Here is an 18693-nt window from a genome sequence, read left to right on the forward strand (position 1 = left end):
TGACACAAAAATGTATAGTGGATATGATAAGATGTCAACAAATTTGATTAAATAGTGTGCTTTTCAGTTACGCAACATATTAAGCCAGTCATATAATCAGTTATTTATCAGTGGAACTTTTTCTGAATCGTTTAAATATGCTGAAGTTAAGCCCCTCTTTACGAAAACAAACAAATAGCGTCAAATTTCCGTTCAGTTTCACTTTTGCCACCTTTCTTGAAAATTTTAGAAAAGTAATATGCAGTCGACTTCTTAACAACCTGATAACAAATAATGTATTGTCAAAGTTACAGTTTGTATTTCTAAAGGGTTCTGACATTGAGATTGAGAATGCATTTAATTCAGTAGATGATAAATTACAGGCCACTGGTCAAAGCCATCTGTCTTTGTAAAACATAATATATTTTAAAGTAAATTGGAATAGTGTCACAGGAAATGCTGCAAAATGGTTCAAATCCTCTATTTATGAATGCTAACAAAGGGTTTCTTTAAGAAAGAGACATGTATTAAGCTATTCAGGGATCATCCATCTGGGAACTAAGTGAGGCGCTCAGAACCATAAGATGCTAAAACACACTGTCGACGATTTTGAGACTGCGGCATGTGTGCATGCTTCAGAGATCGGTTAATCACTACGGCGAACCAGCTTAATGTGTGCTGTACCCCTACACTCTACATAAGAACATTTACTAAAAGTTATCTCACTGACTTCTCCAATATTCACTTCCATAAAGGTCCAAAGCACAAATACACGTTGCTGTAGGAGCGCTTCTTCATAAAAGCTGGAAGCTCTTGAAGGAATGCCGCACCATAACCTCACTTTCCATTGTTTCAGCATTCCAGTCTGTAAAGTGGATGCCCAAGATTTCAGAACCTTTAAGAGTGTTTCCGACCTCACTACCAAACTAAAGGTTGAACTTCGTGGTAACAATGTACATTTTAGAAAATTTACAAAGACAAAATTTGCAACATGTTGCCATGAACAGTTGTTTAAAGTAAAATATTCTTCAAGTCACATCGAGTCAGACCACAATTTGTCATTTCCTCGCAGTTTGTATATGCCTTGCAAAATATAATGCCCAACTACTTCAGTGAAAGTGACAGAATTACATACGGTGCCTGAATTACATATTGTGCCTCACAATGTTCCATTTTAGGTTGCACACTTTTTCTTGTGTATATCAGTGACCTTTCATCTGTAACTATACCAGATGCTACCAAGTTTGTTTTGTTTGCAGTTGATACAAACATTGCAGCAAACAGCAATCATGTATGGCCTTAGGAAGATCAGTTAATGAAATTTTCATGGACGTTAATAAATGGTTTTTAGCCAAAATTTGAAAAACAAAGCACAGTATATGTAAGTTAGGACTTCTAAAACGTTTTCTGCCAGTGCATGCCTAAAATATAATAGCAAGCACATATAAGAAGCTGACAATTTGAAATTCTTGGGATTATAGCGTGATAATAAAATCAGATGCGTGGAGCATACCACGGAATTGCTGAACTGCCTAAACAAATTGCATTTTCTGTGCAAAAGTTGGCAGACATAGGTGGTAATAAAATTAAAAAAAAACAAAACGTTGTACTATGCTTACTTTCATTCCATGATGCCATCTGGCATTATTTTTTGGAGTAACTCAATAAGCCAAAGTTTTACAAGTTCAACAACGAGTAATAACAATTATTTTTGGAGTGAATTCAAGAACATCCTGCAGAGGAATCTTTAGGGAACCAGACGTACTAAGTACTGCTTCCCAGTACAGTTATTCCTTAACAAAATTTGTCATTAAAAATATATCTGTTTTTCAAAACAGAATCAGTGGTAGCAGGGCAAGGCTGGTATCAAGGCATATTGTTAATGTGGGTTGCCTACATCAGAAGTATGTATGCACTCAGGGGCAAACCTATTGTTCTGTTTCGATTGACAGGTAATGACCCCCAGGGTATAATCCAACCCTTTGACTGACAAGTCCTTAAAGTATTGTTCCCCGCCCCTCCCCTTTCTCCTCAGTAAATCTCTAACTCTCCCTCTCCCCCTCCCCCACACTGATACAGGTACATTTTCAGGACTGAGTTATTCGAATAGCCCCTCTCCCTCCTTTCAATTTCATTGACTACTTAATTAAATTCATCAGTTAATTAATCCATCCCCCTCTGGAATACCTCCCAAACCAACCCCCTCCCCCCTTTGCCCCTTACCTGGAAATTGGTGGCTCTGTGGTGGAGAGGAAGGATCTCATGACAGGAAATTCAGTTACATAGCAGAGAGTATATTGTTTATTTATAAAAAATTCAGTTTGCAAGGGTTAGATTTCTCTCACTCATTCTCTGCTGTTTGCGAAGATGCAAGTCTTTTTATTCTGATCCCTCAACAAATACCATCATGAAACATCCATCACATTTAATTATGCTGTCAAAAATCGTTCGATTGTGAAGCACACACCGTCCACCATATCCTGTCCTCTGGACTGCACCCGATGCTGGCTCGTGCCATCACATATGCAACTCACATGGAGTTTTGCAAAGCAAAGCGCCATGCACCACAAGCAGGAGTTCACTCGAGCCTGCGACTGACAGACCGGATGTCATGCTAACCCCTAAACAAAAGTGTCCTAGAAATTCCTGTCAAAGAAAGGCTCTTTCTCTGTTTCTCCTTGTGCCCTGACAGGATTGTATGTACCATTGGTTGCAGTTGGACCAAACCGCAAACAAAGCAGCTTTTATCTGGTGAACATCTGTGGAATACCGATGCATGCGAGAACTCACAACGACTATGTTACTGCCACAAGCGGTCTTCGTTCTACTGGCGCACACAGATATCCATGTTAAAAACTATATATGCTTTATAACTCGATTTATGGTATTGCTTCAGAATGGAGTGGTTTCCGCGCAAATACTGCGACACTGAATATAGACTGTGATCGCCGGGGTGTATATTAATAGACTGAAAGTAACGGTGCACGTCGCTGACAGAGTAAGCTCATAGTAAAATCACCGAATTTATAAAGTTATTCGCCTAATAAACGTCGTATGAAGCCGATATTTGCAACTCCCTCATCCTGCCAATACGTTTTCTCCAGTATTTGTAACACATTCAATCCTGATGCCATGACAGAGGTACTGTGATGTATACACTGGGTCATAGCCGATGACTGATTGAGAATAATTACATACAGTAGATGTTGTGCTATGTGACGATTCACTTTTAAAAAAATGCAGTGCTAGATTGAGGTTGAAATAAATGCACACTGGCTTTTCAGATCTTCAGTGTTATGCTTTCTGGTAGAAATGATGCCTCTGATTTGGAATCAAGTCTTTCCATTCAACCACATACCTGCATTGGACCCTATGGAGATGTCTTTTAATGATTACAGCCAGTAGTGATTCGTATTGGCGGCGCTCTCATATCTCGAAACGAGTGACCTTCTTTCAAACCTATTTGCTACAGTAAAACGCCAACATAGTTTTAGACAGTCCCTAGGCATCACGTAACTATTCCTCAGTCTCTGTCCCGCCATCCCTACAGCTTTCTGCATGTGATCACTCCAATGTAAGTCGGAACTGGGTATAAGCCGGTGAGCACTGTTTCTACCACCTTCAAAAATGGTTCAAATGGCTCTGAGCACTATGGGACTCAACTGCTGAGGTCATTAGTCCCCTAGAACTTAGAACTACTTAAACCTAACTAACCTAAGGACATCACACACATCCATGCCCGAGGCAGGATTCGAACCTGCGACCGTAGCGGTCTTGCGGTTCCAGACTGCAGCGCCTTTAACCGCACGGCCACTTCGGCCGGCTCTACCACCTTCTGGAGTACATGTAGATACAGGGTGAGTTAATGCAACAGGACCGTGTTTTGACCACTTGGTGGAAATGGGAAAATATTATTGTAGCTTCTCCAACCATGTACGATGTGTAAGGTCAGAGCCAAATGACACCTTCTCCTGCAACATAAGGTAATATAAAAGACAGTACAAGCAATTATGGGAACTGGGAGAAGGACAAGGATTTTCCTACTGCATTGTGGTACGTCTCCAAACGACATACAAGTATTGCAATCCAAAAGAGATCTGCATCTCTCAGGGTGCATCCACGTCTGTCACCCAAACATTCCCTCTATCATGTACCACCCAACAGAGATACAAAACTTCGAACTATAAAAGCTTCGCTTCCTTCGTCCAACAGAGAACCTGACACATACGTCAAAGACCAACATCATCTATGTACTGGCATCAAGCATATGCGCCAACCCATATTAAATATATAGGTATTCATCCACACAGACGCCTGACAGACCAGTGTAAAGTGTCATCGCCTTTACTGTAGGGGGAGGACCATATCCCTCAGACTACACTATCAGACACAAGAGAAGGCCACTGTGTCCCTGTGTCATTATTTGAAACAGCATTTCTTTCTGCTGTAACACATCCAAGCTGCATATGACACAGCTTTGTACACCATCATACATTTTGGTTTTTCCACCACGACTTCAACGTCTGGGTCTGGTTCTAAACTGACATTAACGTGTTTAGAGCCATTGGCTGTCACAGAAAACTACAAATCACATGGTGTAAATTGTGTTGTTGCTGCTGCTCCCACAACACTCACAAAGGATGATTTTAAATAAAAGACAGTCAAAACATGTGGAAATGTGAAGAGTTTTGCGGCTTTGTGTGGCGTTTCCAAACAGCTGTCCGGAGGTGATTGGTGGCCTCTACATTTAAACTCATCTTTCACAGTGATGGAATAACTGATGTTCAGTGTGCCATTTGGATTTATTCCTCATACTGCAGTCATGTAAGCAATCACTGTTTTGGTGCTAGCCATCCACAGGATGTGGTGCCCCTTCACCAAAGACTCTTTCCCCATCTCAAACAAGTGATGTTAGTCAGTCATTATGTGGTAATCAACAGCACACCAGTGGATGGATGGGGTGGAAAAGACACCTTCGATGTACTGTAATAATAATAAACATCGCAGTTGATAGTGCAATCAATTTTAGCAATTTTACCAGACTTTTGACCCGTCAATAAACACCCCGGCGACCACAGTCAATATTCAGAGTCGTGATATTTGTGTGGAAACCATTTCATTCCGAAGCAATACCACAAATCGAGTACTAAAGCTGTTATAGTTTTTGACATGTATTTTTGTGTGCGCTCATAGAACTAAGACCGCTTGTGACAGTAGCATAGCCGTCACGTTCGTGTTTTTAACATCTGGTGGCTTGTAAGACGGTTATTCTCCCTTCATAAGACACCGTGGTACTACTCGCAAGAAAAACTTATGAGACATGTCCACCCATCATGAATTTTCGCTCAGTATTGTTTCGTATCGCCGGCATTCACTTATTGGTATAGTATTATACTCAGCAGTAATAGTAGGGGATGCGTGATAGGTTCCCATGAGCAGCATTCTCATAAAGTATGTGTGTGTTCCGACATATGCAACGAAAATGTCTGTGTCCTGTCATAAGAAAGGTACGGATTTGACGTGGAAAAGTGTGACAGTCGTAAGGGGAATGAAGGATTTTTTCACGTGGAAAATTACGTCGAGTCAAGTGAATAGTAGCGATATTTCTATTTTCAGAGCCACAGTCGTGAGGAGGGGGTATTTCTGATACTTGTCGAATGTTGTCCTATTGAGGGTGCAAACCCAATATTTAGTTCTTAGTACAGTGATAAAATATATGTGTCGGTTTCCTACGACGATTCTACTTGGGTGTGGGGCGAGTACGTGGCGGCGGTGGCCTATCGTTAGAACGATTGACGTTCCTGGGTTACGGGAGGAGCCGTCTGAAAGGAGAGGCCGGCTGCGGTACAGGATTGTAACTGACCTAACCCATCGCCCTGTAAATGGCTGAATAGCGAACTAATACTCAGTATGTGTTTGGCAGCCTTCGTGATGGCGTGTGTTCTCCATGGAAATTTGCAAAGATTCAGTATGGTCGTGTGTTTGCATGATGGAACCATTATTCTCTCCCCCTCCCCCCCCCCCCTCCGCCCATGTAAATTGTCCGGTTGACTGCTTCTACACATTTACTCTCTTTATTTGGTTGAGAGAATGTCGGTTGTGGTGTGCGATGTGTACATCTAGATGGTGAAAGACAGCTGTAAGAGACATTTGCTTGTTCTCTAGACATGAGAAACGTCTTAGTGGACTTTGTAAAGTAGGAGGATGATTTGGAATCTGTTATATCATTTACATCGGCATTCGCGAGTGGAACTACCAGTTTCCTCTATTTTTTCGAGTTTTCACTTAAAAATATTTACAGACGAGATAAGTTTCTAGTTATACAGTGGTTTTCAGCACATTCCACCTCGCTGCGCCTCGATTAAGTTTCAGGTTTCTAGAGATATAATTTACAGTCTTTATCTCCGGATTAGATTAGATTAGATTAGTACGTGTGCTGTGAGCGTGGGATTGATCTGCTATTTTGTTATTCTGCGCAACGGATTAATTTGAGATGTACCTTTTACCCTGTAGGTCCTGCAAGATGCAATTTCCACCCCCACACTACTACAGAAGACAGACAGACAGACACTCCTAACGTTCTAAAGAGAAATGGCTGAAAAACTTTCAGCAATAAATATCTCCTAGAGTCGTCCGCTGTAAGGAAATGAAACAAAAATTCACAAAATTTCTTACGTAACTTGGGGGGTACTTGGGTACTGGAGTAGTGCTAGTTAATGTAAGAAAAACATGATACTAACGAAATTTATTATTTATTTTGTAAAAATTCTGAGAAATCACAATGGAACTTTCAGGTATGAATTGAACAAGTTATATTCTGGTTCTTTTTGGAATGTGAAGTTACCTCTCAAGGATAGGATTCGCTAACGAAATTTCTATACAAAGTTTAAGATTGTTATTGACTTGGCAGAATGGTTGAGAGGCGCGCCTACTCAACTTGAACAATTATCCTTTAGAATGTTGCTAGGTATGGTCGAGGCTGTCGCCTGTGAAATGCAGTGAAGTGTACTGTTGTGGAGGAAATATGGGGCTCGCAATAGCTGTAGCACACAACACCATAAGCTGCGATGACTGTTGTCTGCGCCGCTAGCTGCTGACAAATAAGATAACTCTCGTTCCATCTGGATTGACCTTTGCCAATCAAACTCTCCCTACGCCTTGATGAAGTCAAGGATTCCTATTCGCCCCTAGTCTAACTACTGGCGTGGTACACCGGTCAGATAACCAGTCCACCGCGATGCTACTCAAAAATTCACTCGCAGGCGTTTAACTATAACTCTGTCCATTCACACCGCACAGTGAACAACGCTTAATCGCAAGGACTCAATATAGAGTCGCACTTCGATTCGCTCTCGACAGAGGTGCTCTCCCAGTGAAGTACTGAGGAGAGACTTGTTCCTCGTTCTCTTGAGTACACGTACGAGCGCGCACGCTCTCGTTACGTGTTCTCGCTCCAAGAGTGACAACAGAACGATGCCTCTCCATGCCAGACATGAAAGGATATATCTTTGGTCTCTTCCATTACTCCTTCAGCACAAGGCGCCAGAAACATCATCTGCCAATCAGCATTGCTGTTCTAAAACAGGAGGTTGACGTCTTGTTTAAGGCGACCAATCCGGAAATCTGTAGTATTGGCGTTTGGCGTTTGCTGTCTCCCTGTGAAAATCTCTGAAACTGCATGCTATGTGTAAAGAATGCGTAGGCTGGACGCTCCCACACAATGTGGCGGAATTTGCTTTTAAGCCGAACACGGGGATGTTTCCCCTTTCACTCGGGCACACGCTGTCTTCTCCACGGGCGGCCGAGGTTGACTCATCCTCTGAAGGGACCAGCCTCTCGGTGTGTGGTCTGCCTCTCTCAACTAAAAGCTCCTGAGACCGTCGTGTCTGGAATGTACCTGTGTACGCCAGCCTCGAGCATTTCAACCCCAGTGCGCACTTGTTATTTGCATATCATTTACATGAATTCATACAACATTGACTTTCTCTTATCGAGTTTGGGTTCAAATGAAGCGTCTTGATGTGCGGAATATGATTGTGAGGGCGAGATATGTAAGCAATGAAGGTCAGGAGACCACGACGTCTTACAGTGCCATAGATCATGAATATGACGCTTCATAATGATGTGGAACATGTCAGGTTAATGAAAGGTGTCTGTACGAGATATTACATTACAAAAAATATTACATGACACTTTATAGATATATATATATATATATATATATATATATATATATTTGGTGGGGGTGGGGAAATTACCCACGAACTATATCCAAAACTTCATCTAATGAGTAGAAGGAGTTGCCATTCAGAAATCCTTTTAATTATCTTTTAAATGCTATATGGCTATCTGTCAGACTTTTGATGCTATTAGGTATGTGACCAAAGACTTTTGTGACTGCCAAAGATAGATTTAACCTTGAGTAATGAAGATTATCCTTTCTCCTAGTGTTGTAGCCATGTACACTGCTATTACTTTTGAATTCGTTCGGATTGTTAATAAAAAATTTCATAAGTGAATGTATATATTGTGAGGCTACAATGAAGATCTCTAGCTCTTTAAATAAGTGTCTGCAGGATGATCTTGGATGAGCTCCAGCAATTATTCTGATTACACGCTTTTGTGCAATGAACACTCTATTACTCAATGATGAGTTACCCCAGAGTATGATGCCATACAAAAGCAGAGAATGAAAATAGGCGTGGTAAGCTAATTTACTGAGATATATATCGCCAAAATTTGCAATGACCCTAATAGCATAAGTAGCTGGACTCAAACGTTTCAGCAGATCTTCACTGTGTTTTTTCCAATTCAACCCCTCATCAATCCATACACCTAGAAATTTTGAATACTCTACCTTAGCTACCGATTTCTGATCGAAGTCTATATTTATTAATGGTGTCATTCCATTTACTGTATGTAACCGTATAAACTGTGTTCTGTCAAAGTCTCATGAGAGCCCGTTTGCAGAGAACCAGTTAATGATTTTCTGAAAAACATCGTTTACAATTTCATCAGTTAATTCTTGTGTGTTGGGTGTGATAGCTATGCTTGTATCATCGGCAAGAAGTACCAGCTTTGCATCTTCGTGAATATAGAATGGCAAGTCATTAATATATATCAAGAACAAGAGAGGACCTAAGGCCGAACCTTGTGGCACCCCATTCTTGATTGTTCCCCAGTTTGAGAAATCACCAGATTTTTGCATATTATGTGAACTGCTTATTTCAACTTTCTGCACTCTTCCAGTTAGGTATAATTTTAACGATTTGAGCGCTGTCCCATTCGTACCACAGTACTTGAGTTTATCTAGAAGTATTCCATGATTTACACAATCAAAAGCCTTTGAGAGTTCACAAAAAATCCCAACGGGTGACTTTATACTATGCAAGCGATCGGTAGTATACTGCTATATGCTTGATATCGAGAATTATCACGTAAATGGTGTGATATTCTGGCAAACGATGTGTTAATACATATGTTCTTGTAATCCCAGAGTCTGGAGATGGGTTTGAAACGCAAGCAAGCATCTCGGGGCCAGAAACGGTAACGTCTTTGTGCCGAGGGGGACCAGCCCAACCTTTGTACAACAGTTCGGTTTCATGCTTAAATATTAAGGTTTTCCTCGACAGTAGCGGAGCAGTGTAACTGAGGATTTCTCATTAGCGATAGTCTCCATATTTCATTATCTGTAGATCACTTTTGCGGGGTTTAACTGCCAGTGAAATATGACTGCTTTATGTCTTTTTTTCGGTCTATACAAAATAGTTTTTTTCACTGAAAGTCTTGTCTGCAGAAGAAAACGGCAGACAGTGCTCTCCCGCCGACAGCAGCAGCAATTTGGCGGGGAAATCCACTAAGAGCCAATCAGAATGTTCCATTCACAAGATATCCATTGTACATGACATAGGAGCCTCTAGAATGTTCCATTCACAAGATGTCCATTGTACAGGACATAGGAGCCTCTACAGATTAGTTTGAACCAGATGTGGGTAAGGTGTCTACTGGAAGTTTCATGACGTCTGATGCATTCTTTCTTCGAGTATTCAGGGACATGTCCGAGCAGACCATCCTTCTCTGGCGGGATGCTGTGCCTCATCCGCCATTGTGGCTCTAAAGCATCTCCAGATTAGCAGCTGTAGGACACCGAAAATTCACCGAAATACCAGCCATTTTTCTCGTGTGTTGGGCACGGTTTCGCATTCTGTGTGCGTAATTGCTTTGATTTTCCCGTCTGTACTTAGATACCAGTGTGCTTCGAGAATTGAGGAAAAAATAACATCCGTGACTCCAACAGCAGCAAATATAAACTTAGTCCACTCATCGTTTCAGAAAAGTGATAAACACCACAGCAACTGTAGGTTTTAGAAACTTCTGACGCAGCTTGTGCTCAAAGCCAAGTCTATTTCCCGCAAAAGCACGCGAAATATCTCAGGGACGGTTTCACACGCGCGCCGCCATCGGCTTTTAGAGTCTGTGTTCAAGTGTGGCGGTAAACATCGCAAAATTGACGCAAGCTACTGCGCATCAATCTTTTCGAAAGTGCGTTTAGAGCCATATTCAATTGGATTTAGTAACTCCTGAAGCAAAGACAGGGGTATTTCCTGTGAAAAGCGTGTGAAATGTCTCAGGGACGGTTTCACAACTGTGCCGCGATCTTTTCTTTTAGAGTCTGTATTCAAGTGCGGTGATGGAGGTATTCCTCAGTGTTGTTTAAATATTATCACGTCGTCTGCAAAGTTCTCTCTCTGTCTCTTAGTCCAGTGGTGCATTTATTTTCCGTGATATCTTCAAGTTATATGTGTGACGATATTCAGCAACACCCAAAGAAGTTCGTGAAATGCAGCGCAAGAAACTGCACTAGGAGGGCTGGTGCATTGTATAGAATCGATTCTCAGACAGGCATTGCCTTGGAAGGACAGATTTTTCGCATGTGTTGGTATTCTGCAACTTTTATTGAGTAAACACTTGTTTGTTTGCGGTTTGGTCCGACCACAACCGGTAGTGCCTGCAGGCCCAGCAGGACATGAGAAGAAACAGGAAAAGAGCACAGTCGAGGGGAATTTCTCGGATGCTTTTATTTAGTGATTAGCATGATATACAGTGCGTCAGTCAGGGGCCCGAGCAGTCACCTGTGTGTGGCGCGTGGCACATGGCACATCACTTTGCAGAACCCCGAGCGAGCTGCGTATGTGGTGGTGGGAGACAGGATTGGGTGTGGTCCAGTGGACTGGGAACGGCTGACGGTGCATGCTTTGCAATCAAAACGACTTTTAACAGCCTGATTATGTGTGATGGGTCTTTCATGATGGTATTCCTTGTACGATCGTAATAAAAAAAACCGATCGATTTAATTACTCCTTTACAAGGCCTGCATCTTACCAAACAGCAGAGAATGATGAGCAAGAGAAATCTAACCCATGCAAACTGAATTTTTTACACATAAACAATTACCCTCTGCTATTTAATTGAATTTCCTGTCAAGAGACCCTTCCTCTCCACCATAGAGCCACCAATTTCCAGGTAGAGGAGGGGGCGAAGGGGAGAAGCGTGTTGGTCAGTTAGGTTAGGTTAGGTTAGTGGTGTTTAACGTCCCGTCGACAACGAGGTCATTAGAGACGGAGCACAAGCTCGGGTTAGGGAAGGATGGGGAAGGAAATCGGCCGCGCCCTTTCAAAGGAACCATCCCGGCATTTGCCTGAAACGATTTAGGGAAATCACGGAAAACCTAAATCAGGATGGCCGGAGACGGGATTGAACCGTCGTCCTCCCGAATGTGATGTTGGTCAGTGGGTTTACCAGAGGGGGGGGGGGGGGTTAATTAATTGATCAATTTCGGTCTAAGGCGCTGCATTTATGGACTGTGCAGCTAGTCCCGGCAGAGGTTCGAGTCCTTCCTCAGGCATGGGTGTGTGTGTTTGACCTTAGGATAATTTAGGTTAAGTAGTGTGTAAGCTTAGGGACTGATGACCTTAGCAGTTAAGTCCCATAAGATTTCACACACATAATTGATCAATTTAATTAAGTAATGGAAATGAGCGTTTGGCATCATTGGTCGGGAGGCCCCTTACGGGGCAGGTCCTGCCGCCTCAATGCAGGTCTTATTATATTCGATGCCACATTGGGCGACCTGCACGCCTGAAGGGGATGAAATGATGATGAAGACAACACCCACTCCCTGAGAGGAGAAAATCTCCGACCTAGCCGGGAATCGAACCCGGGCCCCTTAGGACGGCAGTCCATCCATGCTGACCATTCAGCTATCAGGGCAGACAATTAAGTAATCGATCAATTTGATATGAGTGAGAGGGGCTATTCTAGTAACTCAGGTATGTGTACCTGTACCAGTGAGGGAGAAGGGGGAAGATAGTGGGGAGTGGTGAGGAGGAGGGGGGAGGGTCGGAGGTCTCTTGAGGGGTTGAGAGGAGGAGGAGAGGAAGGGTGGGGAAACAATAGGTTAAGGACCTGTCAATCAAATGGGGTCTTTACCTGTCAATCAAAAGAGAACAATAGGTTTGCTCCTGAGTGCATACTTGCCCCTGATGTAGGCAACCCACAATAACAAAATGCGTTTATGCCAGCCTTGCCCTACTACTATCAATACTAGTAATAGGACTAATTCACTTACTTTGGTCTACAAAAGTGTGCATTATTCAGGAACATACATTTTCAATAACTTCTCAAGAGCCATATAAAAGTTTTACTGCTAATAAAGTTCAGTTTAAGAGGAGACTGTAGGATTTGTTGGTGACCAACTCTTGTACTCCTTTGATGGATTTCATAGTGAATCACCTGATATGTGTACGTCACTAATAATAACATACAATACGAGTATTACGTAGAATACGATTTTTGTACAAATTTAGTGCAGTAATGTGATAGTTGTAAATAAGTGTTGTAAAACAATTTTTCTATTTGATCATGTATGGCTTCAATAACCTAAAAATTATTAAGAGCAGCTCAGTGTGTTGAATGTTTACATTTTTGTGACAAGTCATTTATTACCTCTTTAATGAAAATATGTTAATTTTTCAACTTATTCTACATCCATGAGGACGTGTCACTTGGGATCTGTAGGAGGTACATCGGAATGTTTGCTTTTCATTGTAAATATTTTTCGTATTCGTGTTTTTCTGACATGTTCTACATCCTGGAGGTCTTCCTGATCATTGATCTAATTTAATCTAATCTGTATCGTTTGAACACTCAGCAGCCATACTTTTACCATTGCTCAGTTTTATTCCTGTCGTGCAACAAATGATGATCAATTATCTGCAACTCGAAATCCTCTGGTCTCTGATAGCTCACTTGCGTTTTCGCCGTCTCATTTCCGTTTCATCCCCTCGTCGGCCGCTCGCTTTACTAGCGGTACCTTCTCAACTTTTACTGTGACTCACCAATTTTTGTTGGTTACATCTGACTCAGCATGGAACACGAAATGTTTGAACTCGCTGACATTGTTATCTGTTTTCCTAAACGAGGACAATTGAAGAGGCGTAATCCGTATCGATGAGCACCAATTATCGACGCCTTCGAGAAGCAAGAAGTTTTAAACCGCAGAACGTAGGTGAGGTATGGCGTCGTGTAAGTCTACCAGATCTTGATGATGCCGTGGTGGAAATTTAGTAACGCACTTCAGACTAGTATGTACGCCGCAAAATGAGCTACATTTGCAGTTTACTTTATCGCAACTAAAGGCGATCTGAAACTGAAGGCACTCGTTTTTTCTGGATATTACCTTTCATTAATGAGTCGTGGTTTAAAATACATTTGAGGAGGATCTCGACACACATAGTTTCAGAAGACAGAATCTTGCTATGTGAATTATAATATCTGGCGTAGATATCCTGCGAAGACCAGTTCAAAAACTGGTTGTCTGACAACTTTCCGGCAAAAGGTGCGCCTTAACTCATTAACATCACTTGTTACATTTGATATTTTTCTTTTCTCAAAAGATAATTAAGTACAACGATATAAAAGTAAGACAATAAGCAGTTCAAAGAAACTTTGTGATTTTAGAATTACTAAAGAAAGGAATGAGATACATGGTTACAACGCACTGGGGTAAATTAAATGACTTCTGAGTGACACAGTTAGAAGCTAGTTAAATAACTTCGATCTGTTGTATTCTCCTTAAATTAAATTTATATCTCTAACTAATTTTCCATATTTTCATATTTCAAATATTCTTTACGTGGGATCCACTGAACTTGACTCGAGCAATGTAGCACAGTGTGTGAGACCAGATATGTGCTGTAACGAAGGTACACCTACTGGAGTTATCGTTCCTCCCAACTATTTGGTGTTGTCTACATGGGGAACCAGCTTAGAATTTGCCTCAGTGGATGTGGGAACCACCTAAAAACGAAACCAGTACTCTTTAATCTGGCGTGTGGTTTTAAGCAGTGTCCAGGTCAACTAACTGTCTCGCAACTTAACACTACCCTATTATTTTGAAGTATAATTGAAAATATACTTCTGGTGCCATTAAAATAAATTTATTCTCTTTTAAAATAGTAATATTCTTCGACCTTAAGAGAAATTTCATTGAAGCCAACAACAAGAAATCTACTTGCTTGAAATTGGGAAAAGCATTGAGTTCTGCTAACTGTTTATTTTCTTGCTTTGCGGGATTTATCTGTGTGGGGGGTGGCGGATGGGGGGGGGGGAGGGTGGGGGGGGGCAATACATCGACTAATAGTCTATTTTTCTGCCTGTGTTACGACATTACATCGATTCGGAGAGTGCTGAAAAGTAATGCCTCCAAATATTTTTACGCGAAAAATCTTAAATCTTTTAAAATAAAACAATCTTTATTGACTTTTTACGTCTTTATTCTTCATGTCTACATGTTTATTTCTCAACATTGTCACTCTGGTGACGAACACATTTCTCCCAACGAGAGACTAGTTTCTTGATACAATCACTGGAGAGTGTTTGACTTTGTAGATGGAGTCACAACCTAATCTCTGGTTGCATCTCTTGATCGCTATTAAAGTGATGGATGGAGCCGAGTCAGGACTGTATGTAAGATGATCAATGACAGGGAAAACTAGGCGTCGCATTGTTTCAGATGTCTTAGCTCTCGTGTTTGGTCTGGAATTGTCGTGCTGAAAGAGAGGGTGCTCCGTGTGTGGATGAACGCTTCGAATTCGTGCTTCCAGTTTTCGTGCTTTCAGTTTTCTGAGGGGCTCGCAGTATTTTGCAGAGTTTATGGTGGTACGTTTAGGCATAAATTCTATATGACAGCACAACGAACATTCCAGAACATTTTGAGCATATCTTTGCGTACTGATTGGATGGCCTTTAAGTTCTTTGGTGTGGTCCATTGTTGCGGAGTCATTGGTGTTTACTTGTTTTCCGGGTCAAAAGGGTGAACTAGGCTTTCATTACCTGTTACAGTACAAAGATTTCGTTCTTCTACGGATTTCAGTCGGAGGCGCGTTTTCTTCGGTTAGAAACTCGATTTTCTGTTTCCCACGCACCGACGTAGTTACGTCACACTCCGCCATGTTAGATGTTACAATTCAGAGCCCTCTAGCGGCAGAGGGTTGCAACATGCGTCAGAAAAGCGGGCAAGTTGACCGAGTAATATGCATGATATGTAATACCCCACCCGATATTGAAAAGAGGATAAAAATTCTGCAGTACTTTTCAGCGAGCCATCATAACATGGAAAAAACAAACACAAAGGACTACTGCATTAATAGAGGAATGAAACAAATAAATCTGGTCCAAGCCCATCGCTGAAAATAAAATTTCTTCACGTAATTGTTGGTTTGAAGGTGAAGGGTTCAAATGCAAATCACCGTTGATAGAACTGTAGCTCGGTGCAGGTCATTTGAAATAAATCGGAGAAAAGAATTCTCTAAACTGTAAAGAATCTCCAACAAGTGGCTAGTCAGCCATCTCGAAAGGTTACATAAGGAATGGGTGTGGCTGAGTGAGGAAAAGGAGGCAAGATCAAAATAACGATGGTGCGATGTTGTTCAGTGCAAGGGTAAAATGACACGCAGGAAGCTACCAGAACCGGTCGTTTAGCACGTCATTTATAACTACAGAGATTGAAGCGGCACATCATCAATGAATCTACGAAACTTAGCTGAAATCAATTGATGCGTATACGGTGTGAACGTAAAGAAGCACACTACAGTCACGTAATACCCCGTTTTCCTTGACCATCCTCGTTTCGAGAAGGAACTGCGTTAGGTGTTCATGTAAGAGATGATATAAAAATCTCTAAAATAAATAAAGTAGTAACCGTCGCCTCTCTACTCATACAGAATGAACAAAGTAAAACTATCTCGGAAGTTATTTGATATGTCTTAAGTTGAGCAGTCCAGTTTACATCATCTGCTCATGGTGTGGAAGAAACACGAGGGTAAGTCAGAAAGTATTTATAATCAAGATTTATAATTAATTACAACAACAGTACAAAATTTTTATTGGGTAATTTTTCAATATAGTCAACCCGCTTTTAAATGCTCCTTGTCGCCTTTGCACAAGCTTTCCGATACCGCTAAAAAGAAAGAAAGTTTTTGGTTGCGCAGCAAACCACATATGAATCGCTTCCTTCACCTGTTGGTCGGAGCTGAATCGATGGCCTGTTAGAGTATCTTTAAATGGACCAAACAGATGGAAACCCAATGGGACGAAGTCGGGACTGTTATGACGTAACCACAAGCGCCGGAACGGAGATGAAGAATGCAAGAGCAGAGAAGGCGGTGAGACGACGTCGGCCAATGGTGCGCTGACTAGCACCGCACCACGACATGGGCGCCCTCTAGCCGAAGAGAATATAAGCGCCGCTCCTGCCAGCCTCCACTGCACAGTATACGACAGCACTATGACAGCTGTGACGTGCGATCCATACCAATTGCTCACATGGACCTTGTATACAGCAAAGGACTTTGATTGTTCGCATGTCGCCCATCGCTTGCGACACCATTGTAAATTCAAAGGTAAGTATTGTCTATCTTCTTTATTGTAATAAAAACTAATAATGTTATTTGCTTGAATTGTTGTATAGCATTCCGAGAACGCAGCATCATATCCCTTAGGCACCCTATACGAGACAAGTGGGCAGGACCCCACACGGACTGTATGCAGGATGCTCCAACACCTCGAAACGCAGCGTTTGGAGAGTTTGAGCAGTGTGGTAGGCGGTATCTGGATGAGCATTATCATGCAACAAGAGAATACCATCTTCTAATAGACGTCCGTGTTTACTGCTAATGCACGCTTCAGCATGTTTAACGGCATATCAATATAACGTTTATGTTGAGCCGTTTTCCAGGTAATGTTTCAGGATTGACCCTTGTGAGTCTCATAATATTGTAAGCATCAATTTTCCTGCAGAAAGTTGATTCTTGAATTTCTTTTTAAACTGGAGATTCTGGATACTTCCATTCCATGCTCTGGTTCGAAATGATGAATCCATGTTTTACCTCCAGCAATGGTTCGTTTCAAAAACGTTTCACCTTCGTTAACGTGACGAACTCTGGACGCCTGTACACGAGCCTACTCTGGACGTCGTCTCAAACAGAACTTCCAAAACGTGGAATATCTCTGACAAGACACAGCGATAAGTTCAACCCACTCTCTCTGTGTCCACGAAGCCCCGAGGCGGGATCTCAATTCTCTGCGAACGTTTGCGGGCTCTTACAGATTCCCACCAATGCACACCAGTCCACCAATCGTAAAAAGTACTCAGATCACAGCTCCAATCGCCTTCAATCCCCTATAACCGAAAATCCGGCCAAGACAACGCGTCCTTAAACAAATCCATTGGACATTAGGAATCCACCTTCACTTCTAACATCACCGACCTCCCTACCAGGGGGGTCTTCTTGCGTTTTCCACTATCCTAGCTACAGAGGTGCTGAGAATTTACGCCAACACATTACGAGATCAAAAACTATGCAACAAACAAGATCGCATAAAGTATATTTTTTGTTTAAGACCACAGGTTTCAATAGACTGTTCTGTCACCTTCAGGTCTCAAAATTTTTTTGTGGTAAAACATGTTCATTTTACACTGACCTCACGCACAAGATGGCAAGTGGATGAAAGGTCTGTCATCACTAAAGTATTTAGAAAACATTGCAAGAGATAATATCCCTATACATATTGCCCACAGTTCCTTGTCGTATCATGTAAACACGATACTCAAAAGCACAACTGTTTAAATATGCTGGACAAATTGTAAATAGTGCTGATCCACTTTAAACGGCTTATAAGGTGCAACTCCTATACGCCATTTGAAATGGATCCACACTGTTTACCATATGTCCATTATATGAAAGCAGTTGTGCTTTTGTGTACCGATTTGCATGCTGCTGTGAGCAATAGCCCGTTGCAGAAGGTGCTCTATGTTTTCCAAATATTTTAGCGATGACGAACTTTTCATCCACTTGATATCTTGTGCATGAGGTGAGCGTAAAATGAACATGTTTTACAACAACAGATTTTAAGACCTGAAGATAACGGCATAATCTGTTGAAACCGGTTCTCTTAAACAAAAAAAATGTTTTATATGATATGGCTGTTGAATGGTTATTAACAATTAAACAGACCGCCCTTCAGCTCTCTCAAAATAAAGAAATTTAGAGTTACGAGACTAAGCCTTGATTTCAGCCCATCGTTTGCTATTCAAAAGCGGACATTGCTATTGTGTTGTCATGCCCACTCGTCTCGTATAGGGTGCCTTAAAGG

Source organism: Schistocerca americana, chromosome 4 (assembly GCF_021461395.2).
Source record: "Schistocerca americana isolate TAMUIC-IGC-003095 chromosome 4, iqSchAmer2.1, whole genome shotgun sequence".
NCBI classification, from domain to species: domain Eukaryota; kingdom Metazoa; phylum Arthropoda; class Insecta; order Orthoptera; family Acrididae; genus Schistocerca; species Schistocerca americana.